Source organism: Camelus dromedarius, chromosome 30 (assembly GCF_036321535.1).
Source record: "Camelus dromedarius isolate mCamDro1 chromosome 30, mCamDro1.pat, whole genome shotgun sequence".
Taxonomy (NCBI): domain Eukaryota; kingdom Metazoa; phylum Chordata; class Mammalia; order Artiodactyla; family Camelidae; genus Camelus; species Camelus dromedarius.
Window position 1 is genome coordinate 24,737,354 of NC_087465.1, and position 27,348 is coordinate 24,764,701.

A 27,348-nucleotide genomic window follows, 5' to 3' on the forward strand; every position below is an offset into this window, starting at 1 on the left:
CATCATCTTTGGAAAGCAGTTTATGATCAAAAAGAATCCTTAGCAGTTGAACAAGTTTCTGTTCAACCAAGGATCTTGGATGAAGACATGTTGATTTATCTTACTGATAGTTTGTAAGGTTCCAGTTTGTGAAAAATGACTCCAGTTGGGCAGGAGAACTTAGAAATTAGTGGATGCTTTCAAGAAAGTTGGCAGTAGTTTCATTTTTACCCTCAAGGGAATGTTTTACATTCTTTGAAAAAGCAATAACCATCAATATCATTCACGATGGTCTAGCATACTTGGAATGTTATGTAACAATTTCTCAGTTTAAAAAATCATTATTTATAAACGTTCATAATTATATTTGTTGATTATGATACTTAGTTAGTAAAACTAATTTTTTCTAGGTTGAAGATTACAAATTTAGTTGGGTTTGTCCCGAAGAGAATCATTACCTAATATTTAGAATGTATGATAAAGGCAGTTTATTGCTACTAGTTTATTATTTATACTAAGTTGTTATTTATTGCAGCTTAATATTATTTATAATTTGAAAGAGTCTGGATCTTCTAGAGTCCAAAAATCAATCCAAGATCAAGAAGCCTTTGATTTAGATGTTGCTATAAAAGATAATGAAGATGATATCAATCACTTGGATTTGAATGTGTGCACCAGGTTGGTATCTAAGTCCCTCCTCTTCCTCTTTCTCCTTAAAAAAATAGCTTTGAAGATTTGATTAAATATATGTTCTTATTTATAACTTAATTACATATATATAGTTATCTAATTATATCAATATAAGGAGTTACATTTAAGAAAGATTTCAGTTATGTGTTACATTTCAGATTACAGACTAGAAGTACTGCTAATTATATTTAAGCATTTATTTCTCAACATGTCCAGATTATTTACAGGTTTTCCTTGTATTTATAACAAGTTTAAATAGAGAAGTTTAATAAAACTCAAGTTTACAAAAGCTTTAAATTCACAAATCATGTTTAATACTCCAAAGTTGGTTATTTCTTTCTGTTGGTAATTTTCCTGTTAAATAATTATATCAGGTTCATATTTAACCTTAATAAAAGCATGCAAATTCAATGAAGAGAATAGTTTTTTTAGATACAGTGAAAATATTCCAGTTTAAAAGGGCCTCATGTTGGGAAATTAGGCTCTTCCACCTTCTGGGAGTACTTGCTGAGGTGACTTAAATTTGGTCTGTGTCCCGAGCATCTGAGGATCTTATTAAGCCATAAAGAAAAGGTGTCCACTTTAAGGCTGCTGACTTCACAGATTCAGGATCTTGCTCATTCTACTGCACACCCAAGTTTGAGAGCAACCCCTTCAGAAAGTTCTCGAATCAAGAGGATTTACAGTTTCTTCCTTATCAGTCTGTCCTCTTACCTCTGCATGATTTGGTGTTACGCTGGGTGTTTCTGCAAGATGCGCTGACACTGAGGAGCTGTTGCCTGCCCTTGTTAAGTGTCCCATAGTGTCTGGTTGAACTTGGGCTGTCGATGGGCTAGAAATCATGGATGTGGTCCTGAGCTGCCAGATGCTCTCAAGGTTATCTCTGGGCATTCCTCCAGGGGGTCAACCTTTTTAGCCACTGCCTGAACCCAACCTCCTCCTTAATGCTACCATCTGGACTATCTTGGGCCTTCTTGTTCCTGATTTTGGTATGAAATGTCACATGTGTTTGCCCCCTCCCTGACCTTATTGGGCATTTTGGACCAGCCGCACGGGGTTATCAGAATCTCTGCGATGGCTTCCTTTCCAGCTGAGAAGAAAGTAGGATTCCCATTATACATTACTAAGTTTGCAACTGGGCTGTGTTCCAGAGCAACAATATCATATTATTATTGTTGTAAACAACAACCTACATTTATCATTGTGTTAGATTGTCACCAGATTGACCTTTGATAGTCTCAGAGGACAGGGATTCTCTGTGACTGCAAATTTGTTCCCATGCAGAAGAAGGAGAGTTTGGGGGCCTCAGGACATGCTTTTAGTAACCAAATTGGAGAAAAGTTAGGGAAGGGGCCACTCAGAAGTGGCTCTTTACCAAGTGATGTGGAAGTATTTTAACAAGCAGTAAGTCCACACTAATGGGTGACAATTGAAACTTATAGTTACCAGGGAGTAACAGGGATGGGAAGGGATAACTTGGGAATTTGAAATTTGGACCTCTTGGGGAGTGATGGAAATGTTAGCTATCTTGATTGTGGTGGTGGCTTCATTGGTATATACATCCATCAAAATGTATCAAACTGAACATCTGAAATATGTGGTTTACTGTGCATCTATAATAAAGGTGTTTTTTTAAAAAAAAGCCTTGTCTTTCAGCTCTCAGATGGTTTTGCATCTAGAGTTATGGGCACAGTTTAGGTTCTATCAGTGGGAAGCTTCCACTGACACAAATGTCCACAGCAACTGGCCCCTACTGTCACTGTCTAGTCACCAGCCTTGTAGGGCTTTTGATTTTGAGTGGGATGAAGTGCTTTCCGTCTATGTGTTAACATGTATTTGGAGCCTAAAAAGCCTAAGTTCAAACAGTCGCAATTATAAACTGCTTTAGAACAATTCTAGTCTCTAGTTTGCTAAGCTGAAAATGATAGGAAAATAGATTGTTTAAAATATCCTTGCTTTTCTTTTCTAGTGTTACCAAAGTTTGAAGTTGCTTTGGAGATACCATTATATTATTCTTTAAATGCTGAGAGTTTAAATGGTACCATCACAGCAAAGTAAGTATCCTATTTCTTTTTATGACTAGAAACTGTTACAAAACTGAATGACAAAGAGCTCATTATTTACTCCAGAACATTAGCACAATGTCTTGTTTCACTTATTAAAATTCCCCAATGGATGGGAAACAAATATTTATAATAATTAGGTAGATCTTTGCACTCATTTCTCTGCTCTAAAGCTGCTCCAGTCCTAAAAGGCTAGTGTCTTTCCAAGAGTCATCAAAAGATTTACAGTATAGATGGTGTCAGGTTAAAAAGAAAGTTGTAGCTTTATTCGTCATTCAGCTGACATGGATTAAGGCAATTTACTTCTTAGATGCTAATTGTTCCCTGTCAATAATGGAGGTTGAATCTTCAGGGAGGAGTGTTGTTGCTTTATTACAGGTAGATGATGAGTAAATAATCCACATTCATCATCCATTTCAGCATCCTTACACAGAGACTTCCAGCCCACCCCGATGTGTAGTCCCTTTCATGGTTTTGATCCACTGGCTCGAACAGCAGAGCATTTTGTTTTGCTGAGGTGAAAAGCACTCTCAGAGTTTCAGATCAGTGGTTCTCCAAACAGAGTGGGGTTGTCCTCAAATCCAGGATTGATTTCTTTTAGCATTTATAAAAAATTAATTTTTTTGCCCCTCCCCATCCTTTGGGGTTTGGAAGGACCTGGCTGGGTCAACACTTAGGACTCGAGCCCATCCTCGTGTACCTGTCAGTGGGCTGGAGTTGGCCTGGGTGGCTAAGCCTCCTCAGGAGAGCAGCCTGCAGGCTGGGGGCGGACCCACATCTCTGAGGGGACGTTTCCTTCTCATCTGGCCCTCCCCTTCTTCCCGACCAGAGAAGGTCTTGCCCTGGGTCCCAGCAGACCTCACCACGCTCCCTGGTGCCCTCTGCAGCCCCTTTGGAGAGGTGCTTGCTTTTCCCTCCCAAGGAAGGGTATGCCTTGTGGTGTTTATTTTATTTTTTAATTGAAGTATAGGCAGTTAACAGTGTGTCATTTCTGGTTTACAGCATAATGTCCCAGTCATGCATATATACATATGTGTGTATATATATGTATATTCATTTTCATATTCTTTTTCATTAAAGGTTATTACAAGATATTGACTATAGTTCCCTGTGCTATATAGAAACAATTTTTAAAATCTATTTTTATATATAGTTGTTAACATTTGCAAATCTCAGACTCCCAAATTTGTCCCTTCCCACCTCCTTTCCCCTGGTAACCATAAGATTGTTTACTATGTTTGCAAGTCTGTTTCTGTTTTGTAGATGAGCTCATTAGTGTCCTCTTTCTTTTCTTTCTTTTTTTAGACTTCATATATGAGTGATATCATATGGTATTTTTCTTTCTCTTTCTGGCTTACTTTATTTGGAATGACAATCCCCAGATCCATCCATGTTGCTGCATCTGCCATTATTTTATTCTTTTCTTTTATCACTGAGTAATATTCCATTGTATAAATATACCACAACTTCTTTATTCAGTCATCTGTCATTGGACATTTAGGCTGCTTCCATTTCTTGACTATTGTATATAGTGTTACATTTTTAATGTATCATTATCAGTGCTTTGGTTTCTGAAATTTATTTAGTTTCAGACTTTATTTGTAATAGCTGGTAAAAACTGGACCCCATCCCACCACTGTCTCATCACAATATTCCTCTCCTGGTGAGGGTGTGTGGCAGTGGCCAGTGGTGGGCAATACATCTCCTGGTAGAAACAGTCCACACACCAGGACATTTGAAGATGCCTGCTTTAGATTCTATTTAGCAAAAAAAAAAAAGTGAAACCCCTGTGACACAAAGGCAAAAACATGTCTACGATTTGTATACCAAGTTAATTCAAATAAGAGGTTACTTTCAATGTGAATTTGGGTACTGTGGCTAGATTTATGGTTTAGAAACACATAAATGCCTTTTTCCCCCCACATAATTATTATCCTGCCCTTGATCTTAGCTGAAGGTTAAGCATTCTGTCTGTGTTTTATTTTGAGTTCTTTGGCTAACATGTATAAAACTTAGTGACTGCAAAGCCATATAAACCATCAATGTCCGCATGGATAATGCTGAAAGTGGATACCTTCTTTTCTTCTGTTTTAGTTATTGGAGTGGGCCAGGGATTTAATACAACCAGTTAAAATGGTGATCCTTAAATTCTGGTAGCTCTCTAGGAAATTTGTTATATACTAAATTTCAGGGGGTATGGATCCCCTGCAGCCTCAGCATAGGCAGCTTCCTCCCACCAGCCCAGGGAACCCTTGTAGTTTCATCCTGATTTCCATTTGTGGGGATACTTTGAGATACTGTTGGCTGAGAATGACTTGCCAACTGTGATGGCCCCCTGGCATTTCTTTAGTGCTCAACACATTGTATTTGTATCATTTTCCTTAGTATGTGTATCTGTCAAGTTTCAAGCAGAGAAGTAGAATCAGCAGGAGATATGTATTAAGAGCTTTAATGCGAGAAATTGACTTGATTGTGAGGGCTAACAAGTCCAAAATCTGCAGGGCAGGTCATCAGGAAAGGCGGGCTGGGACAATCAGGTACTGATATTACTGTTTACGAGCAGAGTTTCTTCCTGTTCAGGGAAGTCTCAGCTCCGCTTTTAGGGCCTTTCAACTGATGCAGTCAGGTCAGTCAGATCATCTAGGATCATCCCCCTGACTTAAGTCTACTGAGTATGGCTTGATCACATCTATAAAATACTTCCCCTAAACACCTAGATTAGTGTTTAAGTGTTTAGGGTCTTCAGCTTAGTGAAATCGACTTATCAGGAAGACCATCTTAGTGTTTGGTTTGTCAGCTATAGATAGTGAGTTTCCTTGTTGCCATTTAAATTTCTCAGATCTTGCTAGTTTCTGATAATGCAACCTACCTTGGAGATCGTGGGTTGAGTTCCAGACCACCACGGTAAAGCAAATATCACAGTAAAGTGAGTCACATGAAGTTTTTTCATTTCCCAGGGCTTGTAGAAATTATGTGTATACTGTACTGTGGTCTATTCAGTGTGCAGTAGCATTATGTCTAAAAAAAAACCCAATGTCCCTTCCTTGATTAAAAAACACTTTATTGCTAAAAAATGCTAAACATCCTCTGAGTGTTTGAGTCATAATTTTTTTTGTAGTAGCAACACCAAAGTTTGCTGATCACAAATCACCATAACAGATATAATAATAATGAAAAAGCTTGAAATATTGTGAGAATTACCAAAACGTATCACAAAGATGCAAAGTAAGCAAATGCTGATAGACTTCCTCCTTGCAGGGTTGCCACAAATCTTCAACTGATTAAAAAACTCAAGTGTCTGTGAAGTGCAATAAAGCAAAGCACAGTACAACGGGGTCGACCTGTAGTCCATTCCCAGTACTTCCTTCCTATCAAAGCTCCTTCCTTTAGGCTTCAGTTGCACCGGGATAACGTCCACAGTGGTGGCAAAGTAAGGTGATTCTGTCCCAGGGCAGCGAGATCTTGTGTGTGTATCTAGGTGAGTCACTCCTGACACGACACAGCCGAGGACTTTTCCCCAGAGGCCTGTGGTTAAACATTCCTCCTCCACCCCAGCTTTCATGAGTTCTGAGCCTACCAGTAAGTTTCAGGAGGGTTTGCTTTTATTCAGATTGCAGATATAATTTACAACTTGAGAACAGGTTCAGGAAATCTTTTCACTAGCAAGGTCTTTTGTCAGCCTCTAGGAATCAGCACAGACCTATTCTGTAAATCCTGCGTCCTGGAGAAGATGGAGGTGATGCTGATGACAGTGGCCATCACTGCCTTGTGTCTGTCTAAGGAAAGCGTGTCTAACCTCCCTTCAGGCTGATCCTTCCACTTGGGTCTTGGCTTTAGTCTCTTGTCCGGAGAATCCTAGTCCCACTTTCCCTCTCACCTGTGTCTCCGCTGCTTCCATTTGATATTTTTAACCTTTTGCTCTTTGGGTGTGGCTTCACTGTGTTTCAACATTTCTATCATTAAAGGAAGCAACCCTCCTTGATCTTCATGCCTCCTTCAGCCGCTGCCCTGTCTCTCCCCTCCTCCCAGAGTTGCAGCTGCATTTTCTACTTCTTCACATCTCTTCCATCTTTAGCCCTGCCTCGTTCTGCCTTTTCCCCTCATCATGCCATTGAAACAAAACTGCTGTCCCCAGGGCACAAAGCCCTCCTTCTTGCCTAATCTTGTGGGGGCCTTTCTTGGGCTTTTACAGCTTTTGCCCCCTCTGCAGCATCGGACATTGCTGTCCTCTCCCACTTTCCTCCTGATTTTCCTTCTTTTGCTTTGGCCACTCCTTTAAGAATCTTTGCAAGCAACTCCTTTCTGTCCATATTGTAAATGTTCTTGTTCCTTAGAGCTCCACCTCTAGCTCTCTTCTCTTTTTCTTTCCTTTTCTTTTCTTTTTTTTTTTTTAAACATGTCTCCAAGTTTTCTTCTTTGTGGCTAGGGAATCTGCTACTGTATATATAATTTGATGAAACCTGACTCCATATCACTAGCCCACATTTCTAGCTTGCCCATTGGATCCTCATGTCTCGCTGCCCACTGGACGTCACCCACTGGACTTCCCACAGAGACTTTAAACAGTCATCTTCCCCCAGACCTGGTTTCCTCTGCATCCCTCTCTTGGCGGCCTGCACCACCATCTCTTTAGCTGCCCAAGTCAGCTGTACTCACCCGACTCCCTCAACCCCTATAGAGCAAACCGACACCCAGCACAGGCAAGCATCCCGTCCAGCTTTGTCTCCTTAATATCTCTCAATTCCATCCTCTTTTCTCCACTGTCACTTCCTTGATTCAGGCCAATGTCAGCTTTCTCTCCTCGACTGCTGTTGTGATTTCTTAAAAGTTCTTCCTGGCTCCATTTTCACCCTATTCAATCTTTTCTCTGCTTTGCATCCAGACTTGTTTCCTCTTTTTCTTCTTTTTTTTTCTCCTCGTCCTTGTCCTCGACCCCTCTCTTTCTTTTCTTCTTTGACTAAAAGGCCAATCTAATTTTATGGCTCTTTTGCATGAACATTTTCAGACCATTGCTCTGAGAGTGAAGTTCAGAACTTTTAGTATATCTTTCAGAGTTCTTTTCTTACTTCATGTCTTTTGAAACATCTCTCCCAGCCCCTTCTCTACCCTCCCAAACTCTCCTCCCAAATTTTACCTGTGCTTCCAAGAATGCAAAGTGCTTTTTCTGAAGGGGCCTTGGCAAAGGCAATTTCAAGGCCTGGCTACTTGCCCTTAACCCCTTCTATCCTGTGCCTTTCATAGCACTAAGCACACACAGCTAGTCCACCTCTTTGAGGGTGGGTGTGTGTCATGGTTGCTGCTGCAAGTTGGTACCTAGTATAGTGCCAGGCATGGAGTAGGCTTCCAGTGAATGCTTATTGAAAAGATGAATGGATAAGCAATATGATGCCTGAGTTCAGTTTTGAGCTGTATGTATCACAACAAAGGCCTTCATCACCAGTCAAAATCCTGCTACTTTGAGTAAAGCACAATAAGTTGTATGGGCAATAGTTTTGGTCTTGTCACTGAATTAGGGGGTGAGGAGTAGGACTTGAACTCCAGTTGTTCCCTGGATGTACTTGAAAAGATGAGTTCTGTTGTCTTACCACCTGGATGGCTGTTATTAAGTTATAGATACAATTTTTAAATATTTACTTCATATTAGCTGTCACAGTCACCTCTCTGAGTGGATGATAAACAATTTAGGTCACTGTTTTGCTGGTGTCCATCTGTCCCATCAAGGCATAGTTAATATGCAGAGGGTTACTGGCAATTTCCCAGAAAAGGTTACCACTGTCCTTTTAATTCTGAAATCTTTAGCTGAGATGAATAAAAACCTACATTTGTTTATTAGCTCTGATGTGAACATCTGCTCACAACTCTCAGCTCATTAAATAATGGATTCTTTCCCTTCATCATAGTAGGTTAAAAGGATTGTCAAGAAAATAATGTAGCATACATCTAGTTACTTACATATCTCCTGTGGACAGCAGAATTTAAAAAAATTAGTTAATTTAAGGTTTATTTAAATGTATTTATTATTTGATGAACTGAGACATTTGCATCCTGCAAATGACATGGCAAAAAAAAGGTGAGGAGAAACATGAATTATAATGATAAGTTCAAGTTTTTTAGGTATTATTTTGTAAACCTATTGTGATGTGGTTGTTTTTTGAAAAAATAAAAAAAATCCTTGTTGTGTTAATGAAACTATCCCAGAATAGCTTTGATTTGCTTTTTTAAAGGTTGTTGAGCTATTATTTTCTGAATGATTAGTTTATCCCCCAAATTTCCAGATTCTATTTTGGACCATAATGGTCAGTGTCCTTGTTTCTTGATTAGTATAACCAGCTTGGGGCTTGGAAAGCAAAATCTGCTTCACATTTAATGAAAATTAAAAATATTTTTGCCTGAGAATACTTTAAATTATGTATAGGTTTTTCAAGCTCTCAAGTACAGTATCATGTGATATAAGTTAAAGTATAGTGTTCTGGTGTTCTAGTTATGCATTTGTTTAACCTTTGACAAGATACAGGCAGTTAGGTTTTGAGGACTCTTGAATGAATGAATTTGATGCTGAAGTTGCTAACCAGGGTTTCTGCTAACTTTACTGTTTTTACTTGGAAGGGTGGTATGTTTGAAGCTGGATTGTCTTCTTCTTTTTAATTCAGAATATGCTGTATTTTACCATTGGTTTTTGAGTTGAGTTGATCCAGATGTGGGGGTGCTGTTTCTGTGTTCAACTAATGGATTCAGGAAGCAGGAGTTTACTGTCAGATTTATAGAGCACAAAGTAAAGACAACTTCCACGTTTGGCTTAGCATTTCACAATAGAGATGGAAGGATCCCAGGAAATGCATTGAGAAAAGGCTTTCTGACAGTAAAATAGTTTGCCAAAGATTGTCTCTCCTTCACACAAAAAGACGGCCCCATCATGAGAAAGGATAAAGCTAATACCTGGAATGCAAAGCAGCAGAGATGAGATTTGATTCAAGGAGTTAATGTTGGTGCTATAGACTTAAAAAAATGACTTTTTTAAAGTTTTTCTGCAAAAAGTGAATTTTTAATAGCCATTAGCACGTTTGGTGCCCTGGCATGTTTGGTCTAATAAATCCAGCTGGTTAATGTTGGAACATGCAGCAGTGGCCATGGTGAATGCAGTTTCAGAACATTTACAACTTTTTGACTAACAGACATAGAAAACAAACTTGTGGTTACCAGAGGGGAAAGGGGGTGGGAAGGGATAAATTGGGAGTTTGGGATTTGCAGATATTAACTACTGTATATAAAACAGATAAACAGCAATATCCTAATGTATAGCACAGGGAACTATATATATTCAATACCTTGTAATAACCTATAATGAAAAAGAATATGAAAAGAAATATATATATGTGTGTAAGTGAATCATTATGCCGTACACTAGAAATTAGCACAACATTGCAAATCAACTGCACTTCAATTAAAAAAACATTCAAAAGCTTCAAAGTCTCCTGGGCATGCACTTAATGGGCCAATCCAGTTGTCTAGAAAGAAAAGATTTTCATAATCTTTTAAAAATCTTTCAACAAGAAACTGTCACTTCTAGTTATGATCAGATTTTCTCTGGGCTCTCTAGAGGCTGGGTCAAGCGTGGGTTATGAACTGTTTTGAGATATTGCAATTGAGAATCTTCCCATTTTGGAGACTTAATTTCAAGGATTGCCATTTATTAAGGACATTCCTGACCCTGCTTTCAGTTTAAAAAATGTGTAATAAGAGTATGTTTTTAATATAATTTCATGTTAAGCCCCATTTATCATTTTCCAGGTATACATATAGGAAGCCAGTGAAAGGAGATGTCACACTTACATTTTAACCTTTATCCTTTTGGGGTGTGAAAAAAATATTACAAAAACATTTAAGGTAACTCGAGAATGTCTTGCAACTTGTAATCGGGGAAAAACTAGAAGTATACTTTTTCTAGAAAAAAAAGACTTGGTAGTGAATTAAGAAAAGTTGAGTGTAAGAAGCTCAAGATCTTTCTAGCATCAGACAAGTGAGAATGTACGCATTTGTTAAAATAATGAAAATGGAAACAGAGCCATTGTATTGTTGTGACTTAGGTTGAGTTTTATCTCTCAGATCTGAATTGCTAAAGTGAAGAATGCAATTGAAATTTTTTTAACCAAACAGATAAATGGATCTGCAAACTTCTCTTTCAATGAAGAAGAGATGAAAACGGTCATGGATTTTTTGGATGAGCCTCTTGAACACGTGTATCCGTCTTCTCCTGGGCCAGTAGAAATTTTAGCCACGGTGACAGAATCATTCACAGGTCTGCAGACATGGAAAAGTGCAGGTAGAGACAATTGTGTGCTGCTGCTCCATCATCTTCCCCATGGTAGCTGGCACGTTCCTGTGAGGCCGTCGCTGCCTAAGGATGCTGTTTAATGCTGATGTTGCCATGACTATTAGTCTAACTTGCAGAATGTGTTCATAATGAAGGGGAGACTTTACTTTCTTTGGAATTCTGTACTTCAGCCACAGAATCACACTTCAGTGTGATAGGTATTTATAAGTTTTTTTTTTTCCAACCTGAAAACCACATGGAAAGGGTACATTTTCAGCTGACTAACCATCCTCTTTTCCTTTTTTATATAACATCTTCTGAAATCTCACTGGTTCCTAGCCAATTTTCTCTTTTAGTAATAGAATAAAGGCTAATTCCTTGGATCTTTCTGTTGCTATTTTAATAGGTTTCACCAATCCCTGAAAGAGCGAAAGGACGATTGTGTCAGTGGCCTGAATGTGTGGGGCACATGTCATTGATGGGGGTCAGTAGTGGTGCTCAGAAGGGACCCACAGAGGACAGAATAGACCTGATGGTCCTCTTAGTGCCCAAGCCAGAGAGGCTCCTGTGTCTTGATATCCTAACCAGTTTGGGAAGTAGCACAGATGGGGAGATTTGGTGGATAGGAGTTGTTGTTTGTAAAGCATTTTAGTTTCTAAAATATGCAATTTCCCAAACAGGTATCTCAAGAAATGCGAGCTCCAATGTATTTTTCAAGCAACATGATTACATCATTGAATTTTTTGATTATGCTGCGGTCTTGAAGCCATCTCAACTTCACAGCCACTGTGAGTTGGTGTATTTCTTAATGGTCTAAAGCAGTAAGTTTAGTTTAGTGAAACAGAATGGGAAATGGTATTTTCAGTGCTTTTCAAAAAGTTTAAGCACAAAGTAGATAACTTTCCCTCTTTAGATACATGAGGCATGTGGAATTGTTTCCAAATGACCCTTATCTACTTTATCCAAAAAGTAGTTTCCAAAAAAATTTTCCTCAAAATATATTTAATAAGCAGTTAAAGTTAGATTTGGATTACAACTATGAAGTTTTGTAAAGGAATTAGATGCTAGTCAAAAATTTTAAATTTCAATTTGATTTTTATAATGACTAATTTTACTTCTAGCAAAGATGTAGCATTAAAAATGATCAGCACATCTCTCACTTATTGAGAGAATATTGAATTACCATTTATTACCCGAGTGAATTCTGACTGTGAGCAGGGCGTGCTGCTGGGCGGGGCTCTGAGACCTAAGAGGGACCCAGTCCCTCCCCTGGAGTCACAGTGTTTGTGACAGTGATGGGAAAATAGACACACAAGTGTGACTCAGGGCAGGAAAAGATCCGCATCATGAGTACATTCCTATAGGGATTTAAAACAGGTGTTGGCCAACTTTTCCTGCAAAGGGCAAGATGTAAGTATTTTTAGCTCTGTGGGCCATTGGTCTAGGTCACCACTGTGCATCTCTGGCACTGTTGGGTGAAGCAGCCCCTGCAGCTTGGTAGCCAAGTCAGGGTGACTGGTTCTCAACAAACCTTCTTTACAAAGAGACTGGATTCAGCCTCCTTGCCTGGCATAGCTTGCTGACCCCTAGTTTAAAGAAAGGAGGGATCACTGCTTATTGAATCAATGGAGAGAATGTTTACAGTTTCTGTGTTGGTGTGTCTGTGGAGATTTGGGGACAGGGTTGTGCTCAGAGAGGGCGTGCGAGCTGTGTTCCCCTTCCTCATACCTTGTTTGCCCTAAGCATCTCTTCCCTTCAGCTCAATATCCTTTTATAATAAACCAGTGATCTAGTCAGGGGGAAAAAAGTTTTAGAGAGCTCTTGATTTTAATACTCTTATAATTTAGACAGTTGGGAAAGGTAAGTTAAAAAAAAACAAAAACGAAAACAACACAAGCTTGCAAATGGTAATTTCCAAATGAATAGAGAGGGAAACAATGAGAGTTCAGGGAGGGGGGGCTGGCTTTGGGATGGGTGTGGGGTCATTCAGGGAGGCTTTCTGGAAGGGGAAGTTTTAGGCTATTTGTGAAAAGATCAGTCATGTTTTCAGTGTTGGGTTGTGTGAGTTGGAGGTGGGGAACAAGATGAGCTGAGACAGACGTGAGCACTTTGGTTGGCGAGTTCAGGGTGCATTCAGGTGACACCGACTGGGCCAGGACAGTGGCAGGAGAGAGCTGGTGTTTCCTGTCCAGGAGGGGTCAGAGGGAAGACAGGAGGTGGAGCTCAGGGAATTTGCAGAGGATCCTCAGGGTCTCACCTGTTGTTTAGCTTTATGCTCTAGGCAGTGAAGAGCCTAGAGCCTTAATGAATGTGGGAGGGGTGGGACAGAAGCAGTGTCCTGGAGGGGACTGGGGGATCTGTGTTTGGGAGGATGTCAGCAGCCTGGGCATGAGGCAGCCTGGAGCCTCCTGGTGGAGGAAGTGGGGGGAGAAGATGTCAGAGACCTACAAGACTTGGTGCTCATTGCATGTGAAAAGTGGGAAGAGGGAGGGGAAATTCAGAGATGTTAAGTCTGGCTGAACTGTGGTGTGAGCGAAGATAGGCAGGGCAAGATGGTTTCAGTTTCAGATGTATTGAATTTGAGATGTCAGAGATATACAAGCAGAAGTTTCCTGCAGCGGATTGGAGGTGTGGAGTGTCAACTCCAGAGCCAGGTCAGGAGTTCTGAGACCTTTGGGAATAACTGATAATGAAGCTTGACAATTTCTCACATTTAGGGAGAGGAAAGGGGAACCAGAAAGCCATTATGAGGATGTAGACAGATGGGTATAAATGAAGGAGGTTATTGTGGAGCCATAGAAGGCAAAAGAAGCCATAATATCAAGAAGGGAGTGGTCAGTGGAGTTGGATGCTACCTTAGAGAGACCACTTAATCTGGAAGTTAGGGTGCAACCAACGATTTTTGAGAGTTCGGTTTCATGAGAACAGCACAGATGGGACTGGGTCCAATGATTTTAAAATGTTTCCTTTTGACCTTAGGTGAAGGTAACCCATTCTGATGGCCATCAACTGACTCCTGAAGAAAGAAGCAATCATGTAGTCATAACAGCAACACAGAGAAACTATACTGAGAAACTATACTGGAGCAGATGGGACAGGACAGATCAGGAAATAGGGACTGTCCAGGTCACAAATCACATTGTCCCACAAAATGGAATCTTCAAGATTGAGTTCCAAATCCTGGACGATTGCAGTGAGCTGCAATTGAAGGTGCCATCCGTTTCCCATCATTATGTTACTGCAACAGTAGCATTAAAATTGTCGTCTTGTGGTAGGCATTCGGTCTGTTGGGAGGTCAAAGTGCACAGGAAGTGGACACATACTCTTATTGAAAAGAACAGGGGAAATGGTGAAAAGTGATTTAATGACAGTGGCTGAGAGTGAGACCAAAGGCTTCCTTGTAAATTCATTTTGAAGAGCCCAGTAAAATAGAGATGTGAAGACAGGGTGGAGAAGCTCCCCAGACTCCCAGTCTAGGTGATTTTTGATCATTTGAAATTGTATTTTGGCAGGAGCTGAAATGAAAAGGGAAAACATTTTTTTGGCGCTTATACTCCTATGCTGGTCTGAGACTCCCCAACCATTTCTGCTACTTTTCTGGTGGTCACTCAGACCTGCCACAGCTGTGGCTTTGAGTTTTACTCTCACCAGTGGAGGACTGAGTGAGCCAGTGTGACTTCTTGCTTGTAGATGAGCTCCGTGTTGTGGGGAGAAGGAAGGATTCCTTTTTCATTTTGTCCTCTCTCCTCAGAGTGTGCTTCCTGGTACTAAGCCTTTGTTTCTGAAATAAGTTAGGACTGTGTTTTTTGCCTTTTAGTTGATGGTGATGAAGACCATCTGTCATGGTTTACATCCCTCACTTTGTTTATAGTATAACCTGTAAAATGATGAAGAGCCAATGTCTGGGGGATGTGTTTTTCTTGCATGAAAGAAGAGTGAAAGTGAATTTGCCTTTCCATGATTGTTTAGCATGTAACATTTTCTCTAAGGGTTTGTAAAGATGAAAGTTTATGGCTCCCCTGTCTTCTGTTATAGGCCTCTTTCCTGGATAGTGTGGATAGCATCGCAGTTCACGGCATGTTTAAGGCTCCTAGTAAAACATACATCCAGCTAAAAACAAGAGATGAAAATATAAAGGTAATGCTTACAGTCACTTGATAATGACAGTGTAATTGGACTGTCTTGCCATTGACATGTGCGTATTAATTAAGCGCTTTTTTCTTTGTGGGATCACCTTTTGAGTTGGTGGTTAGTGGCAACAAGCAATTGAAGGAGGTAAGCTATATGGTAATCTCTTATAGAATCTAAATTTATGATCCATTACAGAATCATGTTAAATAATGTCTACTTTATATCTAAACTAAACTGACTGCTTTTTAAAATTCTGCCTAACACCTTGTTAACCTCTCTTTTTTATATTGAAATCAAACTATGTTTTTTGCTTTCTTCACCTACATTTGCATTTTCAGTTTAATATGGATAATGAAATCTTGCTTTATGTGTAAAATTTAAATTTCTGTGAGATAAGACACACACAATCATTATGGAAAATTATAAAATAGAAGAAAAACAGAGGGGAGGGTATAGCTCAAGTGGTAGAGTGCATGCTTACCATGCACAGGGTCCTGGGTTCAGTCCCCAGGACCTACACTAAAAGGAAGAAATGAAACTCCAGTGCACAATATCTGAAGGCTGTAGATCCAGATACCGCATCCAGTTCTGTTTGTTTTCCTTTTGCCAACTGTCTTCCTACATGGCCCAACCACGACCAGGTTTTTCTTCAAGAAAATGCTTCAGCCCTGTGAAATTCTTTTATGCCCCGTTATTTGATGGAAAGATTCTTGAATGGAGATAGACTTAGGTGTGTGTGTACAATGGACAGTGGTGGATGTTGCCTCTAATCTATATGTGACTCCATTCTCTAGGTGAAACATCACCCTGCTGCTCGGGAGAAGAGGAAGACACACAGTCTCCCGATGAGGAGGTACCGTCTTCTTTTGTTATTTTTCTTCTTCTTTTAATATCTAACCATCGAGGGTCGTTAAAACATAAGCGGACGGACGTTTGCCTTTGCGTTCTGACATTTGCATTTTCCCATCTCAGTTCTTGACTTATGTTTTTTAATATACAATTAGTAAAGTCCTTCTGTGCTTTCAGTTATGCGAGTGCATAGTACACTTGTGTTAAATTTTCCATGCTCACCTACTGAAAGCAGTGTCTATATCTAAATTCTTTGCTTGGAATACTTTTCCGTTATAGATTAGTACAAGTGACTGGATATGTATAGATAGTTCCCTGTGCAAGCTTGGTAGGTTTTGAAGATTCTTCTATTTTGTTGTGGCTTTTTTTTTTTTTTTTTTTTTTTTTTTTGCACTCCTCATTTTTTGATCCATCAAATGATGTCTCTTATGGAGTCTTGCAAATGGGGTCTTTCCATTCCGTTCCCATTAAGTGTGTTCTAGTTTTCCATGTGACTTCTTACGCTGTTTCCCACCTCGTCCTTTTGCTCAAGCTGCCCTTCCTCGAATCCTGTTCCCTTCCCCCTCTGCACTGGGCCTGTCTTTGAAGACACAGTCCGGTCTTCCCCACATTCCCTGAGCCAAGACATGCACCAGAATCTTCTCTCCTTTGTGCCCTGACTGTCCGTTGAGTTGAGTTGTCCAGCTGTTGAGTGGTCCTTTTGTGCGCGGATCGGTTTTCACGTGTCCCGGCTTCTGGTACAATAGAGAGCAGAATCTGTCTTTCGTTTGCATTGCCAGCTTTTCCCGGGATAGTGCCTATGATGTGATAGGTGCAGCAAATGTGTTCTGTCTCAGTGACTGATGCAGTGAATAGCCAGGTGAATAAGTATGATGTTTTTCAAGGTGCAGTTTGTTTTTTTGTTTTGTTTTGTTTTGTTTTCACAGGAAGTTGTTTCAACTGAGCCAGAAACTGTAATAGAATATGATACTGAAGCTCTTGATGGTGCTACCGAGGAACCAACTGTTCAGGACAAAATGACTTTTGATGAAGGATTTTTTATGTTTATCTTATTTTTATGTAGCGTGTATTTGATATTTGTAGTGTTTTATAAACCTATCCTTGATGACATGTGGCGGGGTTAAATGTTATATACTGCGTTGTATCCGTTTGTTAGTTCTTTCCCTTCGATTTATTAAACCTGTCTGTATAGCTCAAAAACCTGTGATTTGTATTTTTATGGATTCTGTTTGGGTTCTTAACCTATTTGTTCTCAAATTTCCGATGTATTCTTTGTCATCCTGTTTCCATGGTTGTGTTTTTGGTATAAATGGATATGTTAAGTTTTACAGTGATTTAGAGAAAAACATTTGATCAAAATGAATAGTGCTTTTGTTTTTGTTTTTTTATTTTTATTTTTTTTTGCATTCATCTCTTTAACTTTTAAAACATGTCCCTTCTTCCTTTAAAATGTTATTATATTTTCAAGTAGAGCTGCAGGGACATTTCAGGAGAAAGAATGGTATGGTAAGCAATACGAAATATGTCAGTTTCTTATACCAACAGTTGATCCAGTCGTGGTCTATTCCGGGCCACCCCTAATTATAGGAATGGATTCTCTTCCTTGAACTGCGTGAGCTGTATGCACTGTTTCCTATTTTAAAATGTATTTACCCCCCCCATCTCAAGTGTTTTCTCACCCTTTATGCCCTGTTTTTCACTCAGTTGAATTCTCAAGGGGGCCCCACTGCGGATCTCCAGGGGCCTTTCTCTGTTCTGCTCCCTTCTCTCCAGCCCTCTCTCCTCTGATCTCTTATCCACGTTGGTTTCACCCGACTCTCTGCTTTGTCGCCTCGACTGAGGGGGTCTGGTGGACCCTCCTACTTCCGTTCCCTGTCCCTTTGTCACGGCCTGCATATTCTCCCAAGGCCGTGCACTGGGGCGTCTGTTAGACTCACTTTGTATGTGTTTAAGGATCACTGTCCTTCATTGCCTGAAGTCCTTTGTCTTGAAGATTGTTTTTTCATGTATTTTGTCTGTTTTGGTTTTGCTTGTTTCAGGGAGGCTGGCCCGTCAGTGCCTGTTCCTCCATCTGGGCTGGAAGCCGCCTGTGGGAGGCCTCGGGCACGCGCTCTATGTGGGCTGCTTCCTCCTGGGCTTAGTTGCTCCCTGCTTATCCTTCATTCTCAGTGTGACCATCTCTTCCCTGGGGAATCTTCCCCGGGCCCAATCTAGACCAAGTCCTGTTACATGATCATAGAGCTCTCTTTTCTTACAGTAACCATCTGAATTTATAATTATTTTATTTGTCTTGCTAGTGAGATGGGAAGTGGAGAGCAGGCCCATAATAGGCCCACTACCTGCTGCAAGTGTCAGAGCACAGCTGACACCTGTCCCCTTCAGGGAGGGAGAAATCTCAGGGGATAGTTCCTTTCTCATCACCACAGGACTGTTTCTTTCCTTTTTTGTTGGGGTTGGTGGTGGTAATAAGGTTTATTTATTCATTTTTTTTTTATTACTTTTTTAAACAGAAGTCCTGGGGATTGAAGGAGGTCCTGGGGATGGAACCCAGTACCCCGTGCATGCTAATCACACACTCCACAACTGAGCTCTACCTGCCCCCCCCCCACATGGCTGTTTCTAATGGGCTCATTGATCTGTTCAATTTTAGTTCATCAGTAATTTAATATTTATAAGTTTCTTCCAAAATGTATAGACGCTTTATTTTGAAATGAGGTCCCTCTCTGTAAACATAGGCATGGTCCATGGGACTCTTCGCAGATGACGTCCCCGTCTGCAAGCAGTGCTGGAATGAGTAGACTTTTTGCCAGAGTTCCAAGTGGTCAGGATGGGAATCACATTCGCAGAGAAGTGCGATCCCACAGCATTGAGGGCACGGTGAGAATGTTGTCAGCCTGGGAGGTGGGAGCTGTGTGCTTCAATCCCAAATCTCAGAGCCCCAAGTGTTTCATGGGTTGAATGAGAAGCCTATGGCCCTCCCAGAACTGCTAGGAAGATGAAGTGTGCAAATATCTGAAAAAGCCTTTGGTTCTGATAAGTTGCTCGAGAAAGGTTATATAGTCTCATCTTGGGGAGAAACAAGATAATTCCAAAGGCATCCATTTCCCCTTGCTAGAGTGCCTTTCTTTCCCTCTTCCTCCCACTGGTCTGTCCCAGATAATACGAAGCCAGATAATGCAGACAGGTCAGTGCTACCTCAGCCTTCTTTCACCTGCCTTGGGACTGTTTTGGAAATCATGAATATGCCAGTGTTCCCTAAACTGTGAGCTGATGCCGCATGAAAGAGGTGGTTCTTGGTTGACCTCTCACCGGGACACAGACACACACCTCTCCGTGCCTTATCTGGCATACAAAGAATAAAGGAAAGGGCTAGAGCTAGGACGGGGCCAGGTTTGGGGGATGAGACTGGCTCCCTAGCCCTAAGTAGAGAGGCCTAAGTCTTCTAGGCCATCTCTACAGTGGCAAAAAGAGTTTCCCCTATCTCATATGACCCAGCATAAAGAACAGGGGTCCTTGGGAAAACCATATCAAAGCCTGCACATGGGAGATGCCTGACCCCAGACATGGGTGGGTTCTGCTGTAGGTGAGCTTACAGTTAAGAGTCCACTCCTGACCCCACCTTGGCCTGCAGGATGACAGGCCAGAGCTGGGAGGATAGAGAGTGGGAAATGGAGAGAATCTGGTGTGCAGCTCATGCAATATTGATGCGGTAATGGAATACCGCACTTCACCCCCTGCTGATCCTACTCCTGGTCCCTCCTGGACCAGGGACTGCAAGCTTGGCTACCAGGAGGATGTCACTGAAGGGACAGTGAGGACCCCCTGCCCCCTTACCTCAACCCCCCTGACTGCAAGGCCCTTTCCCTGGGGGCACAAGGACACATCAAACCAGAAGGAGAGGTAGGATCTATGGAACCTGCCATATGTTCCTAGGGGTTGGCAGAAAGGGGGGTTCTGCAGAGACAGGCAGAGTGAGCAAGGCCAGGAACAAAGATAGACGGGAAAGGACCCATCTCCTCCTCTTCACTAGGGACCAAGGAGAATCCCAGGGCAAGGAGAGGTTGGGAAAGACGCAAGGAGAGGTTGGGAAAGACAAGGCAGGCTCTGAGCACCAGAGCCATCAGAGAACTAAGCAGCTAGTTTCAAACACACATCCCACCTCCTCACCAGCCTCTGGCCCTGAGTCCTGCTTCTGCCCTTCTGTTCTCAGGCTTGTGTCTGATCGTCTGAGTTTCCTTCCACCCAGCTGAGGTGGGGTGCACGGACAGGGAAGATGAGCTTGGTGGCACTGGCAGAGCTCAGAGCTCCAAGACTGGACTGAGGGGCTGGGATCAGCCCAGTGAAAACGCTTCTGCAGCCCACTTTCTCTGGTTGCCGGCCCGGACCTGTTCCTCACTGGTGAAAGGCATGGGGAAGGAAGAAGTGGTGGGGTTTCCTCTGCCCTAAGTCCCACTCATGGCTCCCAGTGTGGGAAGTTTGGCCCCCAGTATATCTTGGGACCCGTAGGTGAGGGGCTCGAGCTGGGCTCTCCCTCTTTGCGTTTTCTCGGGTTTTGCTCTTCTGTGTTGGTGTGTCTTCCTCCTGTCGTCCATCCTCTGCCTCATTCTGGCGTCCCCTTCACAGAGCCGGGAGGAGCGTGATCTCTGCCATGAAGCTCGGCAAGAACCGACCTCACAAGGAAGAACCCCGAAGACAAGGTATCGAGGTGCGACCCTGACCCCAGCAGAGCCCAGGCCCTCCGGCCCTCTCTCTGCGCTTCACAGGGACTAAAGGCCTCCCCTCCGCGGGCAGCGCCCCAACAGGGTCTTCTGCGATTGCCAGCGGGGCCGCCTGGGCGGGGCCTGGCCTCCCATTGGCTGGCTGAGGAGCCAGGTTGTGACCGCGGTCCTCCGAAAGAGGGAGCTCCGAGGGCTGAAGGTGGGAACCGCATTTCCTCTGGTCTAGAACTGGGCAGAACCTTCTGCCCGGTGGGCTCCTTCTGCCCTCTTTATTCCCACTTTTCTTCTTCACACAGAAAGCTAGAGGTTTTCAATCAGAGGAGGGAAAAACAAAAAACGAAAGTTGTTTGGCCGATTCCTTCTGGGGGAAAACCAGAGTCGGCCTGCTCACTGTCGGGACGCACGGTCCTGCTTCTTCCCCATTGTGCCCTCTCATCGAGCTCCAGGGACTGACTGACGGCCCTGGCAAGAGAGGCAGGGTGGGTCAGTGGCCTGTGGCACTGGTGCCACTGGAACAGGAGGCTCAGGAGGGGGCAAGATAGCAGTTTAAGACAAGCCAAGGAGGACAGATGGAAGATAGGGAAGAAAAGGAGTATAAAGGGGAGCTGTCTGTAGCTTTCTGACCCAAGTCTGTGGCTCACATGCCCATCCTCAGGGCTCCCGGCTTCCCTCCTCAGCATCCCCTGGGTGTCCCACTGGTCCCAGAATCTCTCTCCCTCTCTCTTGACCCCATGCCAATTCCAACTGTGCTGGTCTCCTTCCTCCATTGGAGAAGGTTGAGCTGTTGGCTTAGTCCCAAACCCACCGTCTCAGAATCATCATTTCTTCATCTCACTGGATTAATATACATTAGTCCAGGGTTAGGTTCTGAATCCCATCAGCTATTTCACATGGATGAGTTCCTTCCTCAGCCTCAGTTTCTTCATCTGTGGCATGAGAATAGTGTCTGTTTTGGCAGGATGTGACTGTGAGGACTAGAGATATGTGCAGAAAGTCCCTGGCATTGTGCCTGGCACACAGTAGCCTCTCAGTAAATGATATGAGAGGTATGTAAGTATGAATTCTTTATTCTCTACCTTCTTCCACAAAGGATATTCAGTGCCTACATATGGAATGAGATACATTCAATTAAAATAAAGAAGGAAGACCAGATCAAATATCAATTAAAATCCAAGATCAAGATTAGGTCAGAAACACTGCAGATATAAAGATCATAACATTCTACGCAGATGCTGCCAACTAAACCTGGAATTTGACTCTCAGCTTTCTGGATGCCAAAGCCAATGGGGAGAGACTGTCACTATTGCATCATCCAGCCCACCTAACCCACCTTTCTTCTTCCCTAGATGAACCAGCAGTGCTGGAGAGGGAGGACCTTGACTGCCTGGCCATGCGTCTTGGGGATGGGCCAGATCCTGACTGTGTCTCTAGCTGCCATCACAGCACTCACCAACAACGTTTCCAACAGCGGCGAGAGGGCAGGAGCCCCCCAGCCGAAGTTGCCTTCATCCAGTCAGGCAGGACCCAGCTTGCCCTTTCTGGAGTTTGGGTGGGGTAGAATCAGACACCGTGGACAGCTCCTGCCTAACTCTGCCCCTTTCTTCTTTTCCTGGAAGTCTTTCTCATCTCTCTTCCTACAAAGGCCGGGGCCTGTTCCCAGATCATTGAACACCTCCAGGCAAAGGGAAATCACAGAGCTGCCCAGCCCCACACTGGAACCTGTTGACCTAATGTCTGTCGCCCTGTCACTTCTGCCATTGGTTGGAACCTCTGAGAGCAACTAATCCCCATTCTGTTTGGCAGTCCTGGAGTATTTGACGACCATGATTCTGTCCTTCTGTCCTTCTCCAGGGTCTAACCACTGCCAGTGCCCTCCTCCTCCCCTGCAAGCAGTCCCCTTACACCCAGCCTGACAGGACATTCTCCTCCATAGATCCAAGCCAGACATTGAGATGGAGCCAAGTGCTGGGCAGCCCAAGGATTACCAGCTAGGTGGGGCAACTGGATGCCTTGTGCCTTTGCAGCTCTGCTCTAGTGGGGGGTAATGGCTAGATGTTGAGGCATGGATCTGGGCATCACAGAGAACCACACGCTGAATACAAGTTCTCACGGTGAGCTTGCTCCTGGGAGGCCCCACGGCAGTGTTGTAAGTAGAGAAGCACAACCCCAGCCAGGAGCCTGAGAACAGGCCCCCTGACGGTGCTGTGTCCAGCAATGGGCGGCATCAGTGAGAGGGACCTGGGGATCTATAAAGAGGCCAATGAACACGCACACAAACGTTCCAGCAGTTAGAATACAAGTACCTCTGAAAAGAAGATTTTTAGTGTGTTTTTCAAATTGTCATTTTGTATTACTTTAATGTTGGAAATAATGTCAGTCCTGGCTAGTTATAGATGATGAGAATGTGGGTGCTTTTTTTTTCCTCTTTTTGTTTCACTATATTTTCTAAAATTAACACTTAATTTTTTAATTTGTATGTTTCTAAAACTGGAGACCAAATGGCTGAGAAAAGGAGAGACTTGTAACTGTCAGATTGTTAGTGGGGCCACTGTGCAGGCAGGACGGGCACCAGCACAGCTGGTTGCTGCTGGGAGAGGGCCACCCAGGGCAACAGGACCCAGTGCAGCCTCCCCAGCTTGGGACCTGATCCTCAGCTTTGCAGGGCCACACCCTCAATTTTATTAAGTGAACTGGAATGGTCTCCCTCCAAAGACTTTGTAAACATTCTGAATTGAACCAAACGGTTGTATTTAACCTGGTAACACAATATTCCCAGACAGGTTGGTAGATATCTCAAGTGCGAGTGTTAACACACTTGGAGAGAGAGTGATGCAGATGCAAATGTGGAATCTTTCTTGCTTTCAATGAGTACAATGCATAAAGCAAGAAGAGCTATCAGATGAAATTCACTGTCTTGGAGAACTTGGCTTTGCTGAGTTAGAAAGACCTCAGCCCATGAAAGGAGGAGAATTTAGCTACACCCAGATCCGGGAAGGATCCTCGGAGCTCAGAACCATCCTACAGGTTGGGTGGCACTGAAAAGAGGTCCTGAAGTGAAGAGACCATGGTGTACCTGTACCCTTTGTTTCATCTGTTTAGGATGCATGTAATATGGAAACGCTTTCCTGATTACTGGCATCTTAAAAAAGAGAAGCCACAGCTTCCTCCTATGAATATGCAGTTTCCAACATCAGATGGGCAAAGCTTGGTGTTTGGCCGAGATGTTCTTGATGGGTCATGGAGTCTTGAATCCAGTCGCTACCCTCTCTTCCTGGCACCAAGACCATATTTGTTTTTTTCCTTCAAAAATCTCTCCAGTTTTCACTTCCATGTCATCTCACCACCACTGACCCTAGACCCCAACTCAACTGCAATATGGCACCCACTTCCTATCTGGTCTCTCTGCCCTCATGCTGCTGCCTCTGTGTCATCCTCTATGCCACCACTAGAGTGGCCTTTTCAAAATGAAAATCTGGTCATGTCTTAACCCTGTCACCTGGAGATGGGGGAAGGTAAAGGATGTTTCAAAAGAGCAGTACTATCTAGTCCACCATCCCTCATCTCCAGCTCCCAGAGATGTCCCTGCAGCATGATCAGCTCCTTCAGAGGCTGGTCACAGAGCACCACGACTTGGGTTCTCCCAGGACAGAGGTATAGATTTATACTCATTGTTCCCTGTGAAGACATTCATGAAGCCACCTGGAGTTTATGTCCCTTATGTCTTGGAAGGAGAGGATGGAATAGCCAATTACCAAAAGAGTTTCTTGGGTCAGTGGGTCATTTGGTCCTTTTGTGTCTCTCTTTGCCGCCTCATGTTCCATCCTAGAGAGATCAAATCCTCTGCTGATGACTGAAGAATGGAAGGAAAGGATGGTTAACCCCCTTCCTCAGAATTTTTTAAAAATTTCGAGTCCATGTTATATGTTTCCCCTCCATAGCGCCCCAGGTGGGGGAGGGGCGGCAGGAATGGCATTCCCCTCCTCCACCAATACCATGCAGCAACCTCCAGTGTGCACCCTCAAGAGTCCCCTCAGGGCCACCTCTCTGCCAGCCAAGATCACCCACTGCAGCGTCTTCACCCCACCCCACCCTTTTCTCCTTTCAACCCTCTGCCATCTCCCCTCTCTACCTCCTACCCTTTGGCTCTCAGGGCTTCCAGCCTGGGTTGTCCACCATTGTTGGCTCTGCTCAGTGGAGAAAGGTGGAAACGCTGGGTCCTGAAAAGGACTGCGGGCAAAAAGGCTATCATTATTGCTGGGCCTTTGGATGAAAAACATAAAAACCAGCCAACCACTCACATTGGGAAGGTCAGTCTCCTGATGGAACATTTTTAGCACCTTATAGTGCCCAACTGTGTCTGTCTGACTCCCAGTCTTAAGTTGCAAATAGTTTTTTGTTTGTTTGGTTTTGATTTTCTTTTAAGGGAGAGGAGTGGATGGGTTCATTGTGGGAAAAATAAGATTTTTAAAAACTTTTGGTATAAGAAGTTTCATAGAGATTAAAACTCTATCACGTACTATGCTAAGCATATTCTGGAAGGACTTCTGGTGTCTGTTTACTTTCTTCACAATAAACTCCTCTGAGCTGGCTCTGTCTCCTCCTAAGCTCCCTGACAGAGCAGTGATGACTGCGCCGGGTCAGCTTCATGCCCTTTGGGATGCCAAGTTCCACACAGAAACGCTTGCTTTCACAGCTCAAGGGTTACTTCAATTAGTACATGGTCAGTTTCCAGTTCTATACACTTGCTTGACAACGTTCTTATAGACGTAGATGTTTCTTTTTCTTTTTTAAGCATCATTAGTTTTGATGTGTGGATTTTCCTTGGCCTTCAGAATATTTATGAGACTTTGATGGACACAGCAGATGATGATTTTCATGGTTATTCTTTTTTATGTAAAAGAGAAAGACATTCTCGGTAGTAAAATCATATTTAGCAGTTTAAACAATAAAATACCAACTCTCCAAAAGAGGGGAAACTAAGAATGTGGAAAGGGGGCCATTTGGATATATATATATATAAATACCAGGAATGAAAAAGAGGCCGGTAGGGTTAAGGTGAGAAATGCTGGAGGGGAGGCTGTAGCTCAAGTGGTTGTGTCACACACACACACACACACACAGATGGGAAATGCTGGAGCAGAAAATGAAATTCATGTTAATGTAGAAAGCTTCATTCCTGAGCGCGTGAAACCTGGGACGTAAGTTTGCAGTTCTCTGTGAGGCTGGGTCGTCAATGCCGGGGGAGAACTCACAGCACTTGGAATCCGCTGGGCGCTTTAAAAATTTTGATGCTGGGCCCCACGCATCCTACCCCATCGGCCAAGATTGGATCGGGTTGGTCTGGAGTGTGGTCGGGGCCTCGGGGTCTTCAATCACCACCACGCCCTCCCCCTTGGTAATTCTAGTGCACCCCGACTGGGAGGTGATCCACCCACACCCCTTCTTTATAAATGAGGACACTGAGCTCAGCGGGAAAAGAGCCCAGGATCACAGCAGGCTCGAGGCAGCGCTCAGACTGGCACCCAAGCCCAGTGCTAGCTTCCTGCCCCCTCTGGCCCTCTGCCCCAGCCCCTGACTCCAATGGGAACAGATCCAAGCCTCACCGGCTTTCCCTCTCACCCCTCACCCTCACCTGCGCAGGTCGGCGTCACCGTGATGGAGGCCCGGCAGCTGGTGAGCTTGAACATGGACCCCGTGGAGTGCGGGGCGGTGGGGACGACGAGAAGTGCACATCCATGAAGGAGTGTGCTAACTGCCCCTCCTACAATGAGGTCAGTGCCCTTGCCCTCGGGGAAGGGGCCTCTAAAGGGTGACCAGGGCTGGGCACCGGCTCATCGTGCCCAACAGGAGAAGCTGGGAGTCATGGGGCACAAAGGGCTACCAGCTGGGGTGACCCCGACCTGCCGTGGTCCAACCCCCAGCACACTGATGCGCAGTGCCCTGTCCTCTGAACCCCTGGTCTGGATCCCAGCCTGACACTGGTCTGACCAGGAGCCACCCTGGGAAAGGAACACTGCCCCAGGCCCTCCTGTGCCGCTCCCAGCAGTGCCTGTGAGGAGCCCTGCTCCCGTGAGCCCTGCTTCCAGCTGCTTCCCAGGCCCGGGCCCCGGCCCGTGGTGGCCCCGGAACCATAGCGAGCACCTGAGATGTGCTGTGCCATCTCCTAAACTCTTCTAAGGGCGTCATGTCTTGTGATTCTCGCAACTGTCAGAAGTTGTCACCATCAAGCCCATTTTACACAAGGGACATTGAGGCTCCTGGAGAAGGACCTGGCCCAGGTGCTAAGTGACAGAGTCGGTTCTGTGTGCATGCGCTCCCTGCCCGCTGTCGTCACGGGTGCCTGAACCTCTCTCTGCGGGGCGGAGACTGAGGTCTCCAATTGGGAAGTGCCACGATCGCAGAGCATTATAGACAGAAGAGGGCCTGGACCATCTGGCCTCTGCCCAGCTCTCTGCCTGCCACCCTGGATGGCCACCCCAGACAGCACTGTGCCTCGGCTCCAGGGAGGGACCCATCGTAGTCAGCACTGGGGAGGGAAGCCCCGCAGATGCCTGACGCACGTCGGACTAAGCCAGAGGTCACTGGCAGGGGGGCCCTGGCCCTCCCT

The 27,348-nt window shown here is 43.8% G+C and overlaps 1 pseudogene; it reads left to right on the forward strand.

Moving 5' to 3' along the window:
* Positions 1 to 27,348, forward strand: part of LOC105103875 (otoferlin-like) — a 102,159-nt pseudogene that overhangs the window by 19,298 nt on the left and 55,513 nt on the right.